The sequence below is a fragment of the Silene latifolia genome, chromosome 8 (genome assembly GCF_048544455.1).
Source record: "Silene latifolia isolate original U9 population chromosome 8, ASM4854445v1, whole genome shotgun sequence".
Classification (NCBI taxonomy): Eukaryota; Viridiplantae; Streptophyta; class Magnoliopsida; order Caryophyllales; family Caryophyllaceae; genus Silene; species Silene latifolia.
This window is the reverse complement of record NC_133533.1, coordinates 93,530,079-93,542,475: the sequence shown is the minus strand read 5'-3', so window position 1 is coordinate 93,542,475 and position 12,397 is coordinate 93,530,079. Positions and strand designations below refer to the sequence as shown.

Below are 12,397 nucleotides of genomic sequence, written 5' to 3'. Positions count from 1 at the left end.
CGATGTCTCATCTGAAAACAAGATCAAAATTTCTGTAACAACCTCTCACAACCGTGTCCCATCAACAGAATATCACTATACCATGACAACAACGAAAACATAGACAACTCTATTTCATATCATACTCTACCTCATTCCCAACTTAGCCTGGTAAAGAAAACATCAATAAACAAGACAACTGTCTATCTGCACAAACTGAAACTCGCAGGGAGCAACATCAAACAAAACAACAATCTATGTATAACTGGTATGTACTTTCGAAACTCGAATCATAATCATCCCGCCTACTCCACCACAACCGGTGACGGCATCACAACACCGCCACCAACTGCCACATCGTAGTGCGAAAATACCCGCATCACAGCACTATGTACCGTGCCCAAATCACCACCCGAGGCACCACAACCACACCGATAGACATCACAATTGCATACAATTCCCATAAATACTGACTCAGCATAACTTCTCAGAAAAGAAAAACTTACTCAAATCCACTTTATTAAATCACCACGCAACATATTATATGGATAAACAGATAAGCATCTCATGAACATCATCTCTACCATTTCACGGAATACACATGTGTTATCAATACACATAAAATTATAACTAGCCATGTCAAATCAATCAAATTATTACCTTTTTGGATATCGTTCAATTAAATTACCGTGTCCAACATATATATTACAGAACATTCATAAAACAACTTTATAATTATCACACCATACCACTTCTTGTGAGGTCAGAACCTCACACAAACATTTACACATATCATAGACCCGTAATCACAACCAACTAGTCAATCCTGACCACGTAAGTTACCACTCGATAAAGGTTACCTGTCGCCCGAGTTTAACTCATATGCCCCTCATAACATATTCCCCCATTCGCACAACCATCACTTCCTGCCAAATATAACCATACCTTTACTATTCAACTAATAGCATCCGCCTCATCTAACCACATCTTATACCCTCTCACAATCATACACAACAATCAGGTTCCTACCAAATCAACCTCTTTAGAATTGCTACCTTTCGAATATACCATCACTCTTAACCACTAGTGATAACACCACAATGCCACCACTGCTCGTATATCAAACCTCTTACACTCATATCAAAATAACATGGTTTTTCTCCTATTTTTGGTTAACATTCCAAATAACGAACATCAAACCCATCAAGAAAATTACCTCGACATTATTCCCAATACTATCTTATTTGTATTGTCATCCAACTCTCCACCAAATATCTCGTATCGTGCCAATACTCCACCAACTTCTTACTCCCTTAATTCCTCGAAACTCATTATCAATCATGTTGTCCTGAAACTCCTATATAACCTTTAGCTAACATCCTCGTGATACTATCACACATTTCGATGATTCCTTACCTTTATATCACATAACTCTAGTGAACATTTTCCTCAGCTTACTTTTATCCTTCTTTTCTCTTTACACTCAATAATACCAATTAATAGTTCAACTCCTTATTCCTTCTAGCTAACTCTTTAGAAATCCAGTTACCCCTTCGTTGCTCCAAAACTCAAATTCCATTATTTTCTACCGACATCATCTCACTCTTTCTTACCATGGATCTTCTCTTATTATGCTATCACTCACACTTGCCACTACTCTATCCATAGAACCAACGTTTAATGTTCAAACAATTGCATCTCCCTTTTTACATCTCTAGAAATCAGAATTCATTTAATATCGTTAATTACCCAAGGAAATCACACAGTAGTTTCATCTTTTAATAAACCAAATCTCCCAAACTCACTTACTGTCTACGAATACACCTCGCGACATGTCTCCACAAAGTTCACTATATATTACTCTTCTCAACCCCTTTAAACGAACTTTCACTACATATATCCATAACCCACACGACTCCTAACCATTTCCCTCCATAATTCTTTACACATCTCAAGCTGCCACTATCCACATCCTTACTTTCAATCTTTTTATTCTCACGTTCATTATACTCACATCATCCCTTGCCCATATTCACTTACTTTTACATTACTCAACACACAATCATATCACTCATCCCGTCTCGCAAAACGTGCGCCATGCCTCAATAAACTATACCAATCTTCCTTTTCTTTTTCCACCATCTATCATAATCACATATAACTCATGTCCTCCCCACCGAACTCATACTCATCATAAGTGCCACACTTTACATCATAAGATTGGGTAACTTACGCTTCAGGACCAACACATACGTAAAACAATGCATGATGAAGTAATACAACACCTTTGAATTAAACATAATATGCAACGAATGTCAAAAGATAAACATATGACCCGAAACACGCATTTGACCTGCACAGACCCCACTCGATCGAGTACCAGAACCTACTCGATCGAGTTGAGGCTACTCGATCGAGTGCCCAACATGCTCGATCGAGTGCCCCCACTCGAACCCAAACATACCTTCGATCTCGACTTACTCACCGAGTAGCCCGGCTACTCGATCGAATGACCCCTACTCGATCGAGTGCGAGGTACTCGATCGAGTGACCAAAAACACGATTCGGTAAAAATAACGACAAATACCCACTCGATCGAATCAAACCCACTCGATCGAGTCATGCTGTTTCGTGAATACTACCCGCATGTTATCTCACATACCCCAACGTACTATGCATTCATTATTATTTCAACATTATGATTACAACTACGCATTCAAATCTGCGCGACTCCTCATACAATCAACAAAATAATCTACTTCGTGTTATCAAGTGCAACGTTATAAACAACCATCATGCTTTTCATCCAATTCGTTATACAAAACACATATCATTGAACCGCTATTCTTCGTGTTACTACTTACCAAAAACCAAACATTACCATCTATCATGCTCATATAACATTCAACTTTCAATCATGTATTACCCGCATGTTTTAAATTTTCATAACTTTTCATAACACAAACCACACCCATACACTACAAATCCTATTTCCATGTTGCTAATACAACAACATTACAAATCCACTTCATCACATAAACACTTCCATAATCAAGAAATTCATATCCTTACGAAATTGCCACTTCATCTTTTCCAATAAATTCATCTAGTTCAATCACATACTTCATCTAACAAGCGCATATGATACGATAGTAGACAATTATACGAACTTAATATATAGCTTTACGCAAACAAAACTACGAAAACAAATCTTATCACACCCCCTAACCACATGTTATTAGGATTGCCTCATTATAAATCATTCGTCCTGCAACATCATTATTCATCACACATCATCACATACGAACTGCTTTCTTTTTCTACCATATCATTCATCATTCTCATATACTTTTCCAACGATTCCAACCAACATGTAAACCAACTATAATGCAACATGCTTTCAACAAACCATATACAAAATCACATCGTCACCATCTTTATCTACACATTCCCCATTCTCCACAATCATACATCCACTGGTTCATACCACACATTACTATATAGATACAAAATACACAAGGTAAACACATAGCGATCCCGACTCATATCCCAAGGTGACCGGTTCAAAATTGTAGGGCGAGTTCGCGACTTTAGGACGTCTCCCAAGTCTTTGCATTAGCTCCTACAACCTTTACCCCGGGTTCATTTTAATTGACTCCCTATATTCATTGGATTTATTGGTTACAGGTTTCACGATCGTCTCTCTGATACCATTTGTAACACCCCATATTCCAAGTGTGACACCCTCATTTATTGCGGAAAAGTAAACACGTAATTCTATAGAAAAACTGACAGGATATGTTTGTAATAGGTTCAATTGGGTAAAAACCTGTAATTTTTAAAACATGAACCTGTTATAAAGATATCCAAAAGGGAAGGTGTCAAACATGCAAGGTCCAAAATAAATCTCATGAATGAAACATCGCTAAAGTCGCGAAACAAAGTTATACAAACCAAATATGAGAAAGGGAGACATATGTCCCTAAAATGTATGTGACATAAAAAGGGTTTAAGGGTCACAATGAAATAAAACCAGTCTAGGTCCCAAGGTTACTTTGCTCGCTAGCTCGTCCATGTACCCCATATATGCATCACCTACCTGTCATTCGCATTTTATACAAATACGAAAGCCACAGTCAGTGGGGAGTAACTCCGAGTTCTCCCAGCCACGAAATGTCATAATTAATATAACATGTAAACATAAGAATATGAATATGAATAACATATAGCCTTAGCATATAGATGCTAGACAATCGTGCTTATCATGTGAACAACAATATAACAACACATAGTCCTAGCCAGTGAATACTAGACCGACTCATACTACACTATCATGTGAATCACATAACATCCAGGAATCCAAACTCTATAAACCATAGCCGGCTTGCATCTCACCTTCTATGATTCATCGAATCATCAAACAAGAAAGGGCAATATATCAAAGACAGGCATAAGTTCTTAGTACGGTCAATAGTCACTCTGTAACTCGAGTCTATACCACGAGGTAGGGAAGGTAATCGAACCGGTATCTTGGCTCAGAGGTTCTATCAAAACATGGCCAAGACACAACACAACCCTAGCCTAAAATCTGCGCAGACCTAGACATGCGGATACACACCACCGCACCCAAGACCCACAATTTTTCTAAAACAAAGTGAGTACCCTAAGGAGTCCACCAAAGGGTTGGCTAGTACTTAAGCTGACCACTTACTCTCAAAATAAGTAACGAGGTCATGCCCCAACTTGGATATAAACCCACCAAGTCAGGAACACAAAGGCTATTAAGCAGTGAACATACACTCGTCAAAGACTATAAAGACCTATCTATGATGAAGGTCGAAATACTCACCTAGGACCTAGTCCCAGCTAGTCCCAGCTTGAATACTTTAGCCCACACCACACAAGACAAGTAGGACACCCACTTAACCATAAGAGGGGCAAAGAGTCCAACTTACCAACATAAATGCTAACATTCTATCATGTGAAAAGCTATATAAATGTCTATTCAGCAGACAATCCAACAATATCTCTAATATCAATAATAATCCAAATTCCAGCTAACCGTTAATCTAATAATTCATGAGAACAAGCTAAAATGGCAACAAGGCAAGAAGACTCAAGTATAAGGCAACCAATTCATCCAACAACCAACATGTGAAATGATAATTACAAATATCAAGGCATAACATAAAACATCCAATCTCACCTCAAAGACAAACCCTCGACCCGAGTCCCGCGACGGGTCATCGGTCAAATCGAGGCTGACCGGTTTAAACCTAGTTTGACCAAACTCGTTCGGTCAATCTGGCCCAGCTCAGAGTCTTGGCCTACTTTGGCCCAAATCACAAATTTATCACAATATTATTCTCATGCTATTTCTAATTTCTATCATGTGAAAAACGAAAGTAACACATTATCAATCACCTAAACACTTAACAAACAACAAACACCACATCAACTACTAATGTGACATTAATTCGTCGAGTAACTCGGAATAGTTACCTTAAGCTAGCAAAGAGACAAGCAATAAACTTGAGAAAGCTTCTAAAACCCAAAATTACTCTTCATCTTCAACCACATATGAGCCACCTAAAATAATTATGTGAAAGGACGATATTAACAAAGTATCTTTATATAAAATATGAGACGGAAATTAATTTAATTATATTTTAAATAAACCAAACTAGCGTCAAAACAATTTATAGATACGACCCAAACTCGCGACTTAGCCAGGCCACTGTCTAGGCCAACCTTATAATAGTCACTCTCGTCCCAATAATTAATTCAATCTCAACTCTCTACCCCATCTCTCTCATTACTCCGTCCTATAATATAATACTCCATAGTAACCAGATTTCCATCTCAATTTCAATATCGATATTATCAAATATTCCATTAAAGGAATTGCTCAACATTTAGAGTACAAAACTCTAAGCTACTCACCCACGAATCAAGTTCAAAGGAATCAACAATAAAAATTACAATACCAAAATAAAACCAAGGCTCGCCTAATCACGTTTAAGGCAATAATGCACAATCCATACCCACATGGCCACATAATGAGATCTAACTCAAGCGCCTAAATCCATATCACTAAATTAGATTACGACTAACGAAATTCCAAATATAGCTTGTTAGTAAATCATGCTATACCATTATCCACTCCAACTAGTCAGCCCTTTTCCAATCAACCAAATACTCTCTTTTTATCACCCAAATAATCCAAACGAACCACAACAGTACTCCGTTATCGAAACTACTTCTCGCTTTAAACACTGTTTAATATAACCTAATGCATACACAATAAAACGATAGAAAAATATATAGTATTATTACTATTATTTCAGCAATTCAATGACAAACCCCAATTAAAAGTAACAATTAATTAAGAAGGCTAAATTAACACATAAGCATATAACCTCGAAATATAGTAATAATAATAGGATCGGTAGAATCGTGTTACCTTAAACGCCCCTTATTCTTCGAATAAATGGTCCACAAGGCACGAGCCTCACCCCGCGTCTTCGAATCCTTCATAAAAGGGCAAGAAAACGGAATAAAGAAGCTAAAAGACGACACTTTTATAAGACGGCGAAAGACGAAACCACTACAAAAAAGAGACTTTCTTACCTTAAAAGGAGGAGGAAGGAAAGGGGAAGAGAATGGTACAAAAATTATCGAATTTGGTTGAGAAATGGGGACGGGATCGGAGTAAGAAGACGGGATGAAAACGAATGGTGAAGGAGCTATTGGTTTGTTGTTGTTGCTGGTAAAACGAAAAAGAAAAGGGGAGAAGCAGGGAGGTGGGGATGGGGTAGAGTAGTAATAATAATAATAATAATAATAATAATAATAATAATAATAATAATAATAATAATAATAATAATAATAATAATAATAATAATAATAATAATAATAATAATAATAATAATAATAATAATAATAATAATAATAATAATAATAATAATAATAATAATAATAATAATAATAATAAAAGAATTAGTTAAAAGTAGAGTGTAAGAGGTAGATGACCGTGTTGTCGATTTTCGATTGGCCCGGATTAAAAAGGGTACAAAGTAAAATGTGACGGTCTATAGCTAGACGGAATAATGTCTCGAGTTTATTTTAACTTGAGACGGAAACTAATATTATTACTGTCATTATTATTGTCACTATTATTATCCGACTAAAATACGTATAAATTTATTTTTATATAAATTATGCCTTAAAGATATAATTAAATCGTACGTATTTTTATATAAACGAGCTTTTATGTAATACGTTTATAAAAATCGTGTTTGACATAAAATTAATTAAATAGAATAATTCAAAAATATATAATAAAGTGGTTAAACGGTTTAATAAATTTTAAATGTCAAAATGAGAAATTTGCGGGTGTTACACCAAGTGCCTTACCAGGACCACTAAGGTATAAGGATGCCACCATCTCGGTTACCCGAGGCATGATAATCATAAGACAATGAAGAAACATACTTTATTAAACAAGTTAAGTGATTACATAACAAAACCCACTGTAAGCAAAATACAACTGCTCTCAAACTATAAACCAACTGAAAGGAACTGTCCTAACAAACACAGCGGAAGACTAAAGACTCTGATATGTGGTGACTCCATCCCCAGCTAGATCCCACACATATCCAAGATATACCTGCCAAGCAACTGCTCACCACCCCCGAATGGATCACCACAGTTTTTAAAACATTTAAACGGGTCGATTACTAATCACACAATTAAAATATATATATCAACAACAAGATAAAAGATGACTTAACGTCACACACACACAACCAATTCCAATCATCTCAATCATCGACCGTCCTTTGGACCGACCCGCCAGTGGGGACCGCAGCCGTACCCACCAAATCCCCGCTCCACATAGTGAGCGATAACCCTGTCCATTAATGTGCACATCCCTTCTGTGGCGGGTTCCACAGAAGGCGAAACTAGGGCGTGAAGCCACTCCCGCAAGTGACCCCACTCAGTCGAGGACACGCTCGAGAACCACAGACAGCAATCACAATCACAATTACAATCACAACCGTCACAATACAATTACTATATTATTCAATCAACCACAACACATCAACCAATATCCCATTATGGGACTAATACTGAGTAGGAAATCCTACCTGGTAAGCACACAATCAGACGGTCTCTCTTCTTTGAATCAAAAGCTTCCTCTATGAACCCTCCTCCTATCATACAACATATAAAGGCGACCAAATCACATACTACACATAAACCCCCAAAACTCTAAATTAGGGTTTAACCAAATCAAAGGAAAGACAATAAAAAGGGTACATAGATCTTACCCTCGACGCAAGGAACTCAACGGTATAACCAACGACGAGAACTGACCTTCCAAACCCCGGGGATTGCTAATTATGCGATTAGGATGAAGAACTTGCTTGCTTTCTCTCTTAAACAGTAATTTAGGTTTTGCAAAAGTGATTTAGAATAATGACGACAAAGCTTATATACCTTAATCGCATAATTAACAAAACCCGAGAAAACTCCCCGTAAAACCGGCTACTCGATCGAGTACCCGAGGTACTCGATCGAGTACCCCCTTACTCGATCGAGTGCCCCAGCTACTTGATCGAGTACCCAACAGGTCAGAAACTTTTCTAAAACGCAACTTACCCTTACTCGACAGAGTAAGGCCTACTCGATAGAGTACCCAAAGACTCATAAATACGGAGTATTACAAGTCTTAAAACTTTCATTGAAGTGGTTGCGGTATTTTGGTCAATTACGATTTACCAAAACAATTTCAAGATACTTAACTCAATTAAGCACGTGAGAAACAATCCATTGTAAGTAGATGTGTTTAGTCAAGAATCAAAAACCTGTTTGATAATGAATAACTTTAATCTATACTCTTTACAAGAGATCCTTAGCAATGGTTCATTTGAGGTTTTTAGAAGCAAATTCATATTTGTCTTTAGTTACGATGTTTTAATGGAGATTTGAATCAAAAATCGAATTGATATCGTATATGAATTGTGGTAAAGAAATAGAACAATATGATAACGGAATAGTGGAAAACAATAAAAAAAAAATTGTCGTTATAATAATACTTGTAAATAATTTAACAAATAAAGCATTTATATAGTGACCTCTACCCAACTATTATAAATGATTCCAAGATCCAAATTCATATTAACTTGGGCACGGTAGGGCCGATTCATCCCTTATCAATATAACTCGGTGGATTAACTCTTTAATCGATTCTACTTTTAGAACTCTTGGTCGATAAAATTACATTAACATTTATCTTTAGCCCGGAACACATGCGACTACGGTCACGAAAACTTCCGTTGAGCTCAATCCAAATTTCGAATAAATGTGTCCATGATCCAAATCCACATCAACTTGGGCACGGTAGGTCCGATTCATCCCTTATCAATATGAATTCGGTGGATAGACATTTATCACCCACTTCCCCTACGTAACAAGGTTTGTACCCCGGTAGGGCCGAGTGCACTCCCTCACGAAATAGGTTTTCATGGTTTCTACTTTTTGGTAAGGCTAAGTCTCAATTGTTTATTTTAGCGAGAGGTCATGTCAATTTATTATCTATCACGTTTTAAGTGAACTAAAGTGGTGAACTACGATAATTCTAATTGACACAGTCGAAATGCTCGATTAAATGAAAATACATGTTTTAGTTATGGCGATTTAGCGATGCATGCAACATATAAATAAAATGCAAAGCATAAATTAAATCCTAGTATGGCCTTCCTAAAATAGAAAATCTAATTAACTATTACATATTCGGAAACCAACTCCATTGGTCCCTTGAAATTCGGTTTTAGTAAGCATCTCGAGGTAACACCGTCTTTATGTATCGCCTTCTGGAGTGACACCGTCTTCAAGGAACTCCGAAATAATTAAATTACATAAAAAATTACATAATTTCCTATTATACATTTGTAATTAAAATAAAATAAATCTATGAAATTACAAAACGGTGATACGAGATCACAATAAATTACAACCAAATCGATATTCCCATACATTTCGGGTAATACCATTTAAAACTAAGGCCATACTAAGTAAAAATTACATAATTCAAAAATTACATAAAATGAAATTATGACAATCATAAATAAAATTCAGCATTATAATATGTATGAACATGCCCAATTTTATGCTAAATCGCCTTTAAGGAGCCAATATCGTATATTAAACGGTTTTTACGGATTTGCGTGATTCAACCTTTTAAAATCACAATAAAATACATAAATTCATATTTATGCACAAGTTAATTACCCTAACCAACTTAGGACTCAAAATTAGTCTCCACTAACCATTTGACTATAATTAACATATATTTCTTAAAATTTGTTCATTAATGGACTCAAAATTACAATAAAATGCTATAAACTCCAAATAAATCATAAAAATTTCAAATAAATTTGAAATTTGAAATTTAAACATATGAACATTCTGGAAAAATACCATGACACTCATAATGTTCAAAAACTTAGGTTAAAATTTTTGAAATTTATCGGGAAAAACAATGTTGCGGTTTATCGGATTTATCAATTATAATCATAAAAACATGAGACAAATTATATTCATCAACTTTTCAATTTTAGACCTGAAAAAGATAATAAAATGCAACATGTGACGTTTTTACTTAGTCATGAAGTATGTTTTAGCAATTATTCACTAATTAAGTCACTATTTATGCTATTTTTCATCAAAAATTCATAAATCATGCACAAAAGACTTCATTATAGCCTATTATTTTACACACATCTTGTAAAATTGCATGTGACAACATACTAAATTTATATGACCAGATTCTAAATATTTCTCATATTAACCTATTTTTCATTTAAATTCGATTTTTATCATGAAAAATCCATATTTCGAGCATTAAAAGTCCAAATATTCCGAAACTTTCCAGATCATCTAAAACTAATATATGTGAAAACATATCCAAAAACCACTAGAAAATTCGAAGTTTATCTAATTTTAGTCCGAAAATGACATTTTTTTATCATAAAATCACATTTTTAATGCCATTATTATATAAAATGAACAATTAAAATCCATAAATTAACCAAAAAATCCTAAATACATTTTAGGACCAGAAACTTTAACATGCATAATAAATTTCGTGATATATCATAATAAACACAAATTTATGAGTTTTATATGTTAATCGTATAACTCGGAAAAACTATAACCGATTTGCATGCAAACAACCTTGTGCTCTGATACCACTTGCAGGAAATCTATATCTCATTATACAACATATTCTTATATGTTACAAATTAATTTAGTCATAAAATTAAATTAGATCTTATGCATGCAAACTAAATAAGAAGAGATAAGAAAATTGATTTCCTACCATCTAAAATTCCGGTCATCATGTGGGCACCAACAAGATCTCCTTCTTGTTAGTTCTTGAGCTTTCCAATAATGGATGAACATTCAAAAATCCCAAAGTAGAGATTCTCCTCTTGATTGCACCCAAGATTATCCCTTATCCCCACTAAATAATATTAGCTAGATATTAGTTTAGTAGTTTACCTTAAAAATGATTACTAACACTCATATATTACATTAATAATTTTAGTAATCTCTATGAAAAATTTCAATCAAAAATTCATGTTTTGATGAAGGAGAAAGATGAACATGTGAGAGAGAATATGCATGCAAAATTATGAACATGCATAGAGAGATGAATTAAAGAACAAAACATTTTCATGTCTTGTATATGGTCACCGGTTTTGGGGCTTTGGAGGACCAATATATGGTCCTTCACTTTTCCTTTTGTTCTTCTCGAAAACTTAGGTATGAAAGGTTAGTGTAGTGTAGGCTTATTATTTAATTCTATCACATAAAATAATATAAGCACAACCCACTACATACTTCTCTAAATTCGGTCCACCCTCCATAATATGGACTACATTTTATTTTGTCAATTTGTCATTTGTCACACAATATGTCTCATGTAATATATTACATGTTATTAATTAATTTAATGCATATTTATCTCATAAATATCATTTTACAAATTAATTAAATTACATACAAGAAATTGACTAGTGATACTTGATCACATAAATAAAATGGGTCATAAAATTATAATTCACATCATCTTGTAATTATAATTAACCATTCATTCTTATCTCTATTGTTTCTCAAACAATGAACAATTTTAGTAACAAAGCATTTTATTACTAAAATAAATCTTATTTAATCCCATTACAATAAGATAATATTATTCTCTCTCTCACAAATCGAATTGTTCAATTTTAAGGAATTGATCAACTTGCATCGTCATACAATTAATCAACTTTATAGATAAGGGCATCATCCTTTAGGTGTGACCTTAAGGGATCAACTAACCACCACCGTCCCACGACAGTAACGTCAA

At 34.8% G+C, this 12,397-nt stretch overlaps 1 long non-coding RNA gene across 1 annotated transcript; it reads right to left on the bottom strand.

Moving 5' to 3' along the window:
• Nucleotides 1–3,894: 3,894 nt before the first annotated feature.
• On the bottom strand, nt 3,895–6,756 carry LOC141594868 (uncharacterized). Its single transcript, XR_012522239.1, has 4 exons — nt 6,610–6,756; nt 6,443–6,510; nt 5,482–5,568; nt 3,895–4,078 (listed from the first exon to the last, which is right to left on the bottom strand). It is a non-coding gene; the product is annotated as an uncharacterized LOC141594868 (long non-coding RNA).
• Between the last annotated feature and the right edge of the window lie 5,641 nt (nt 6,757–12,397).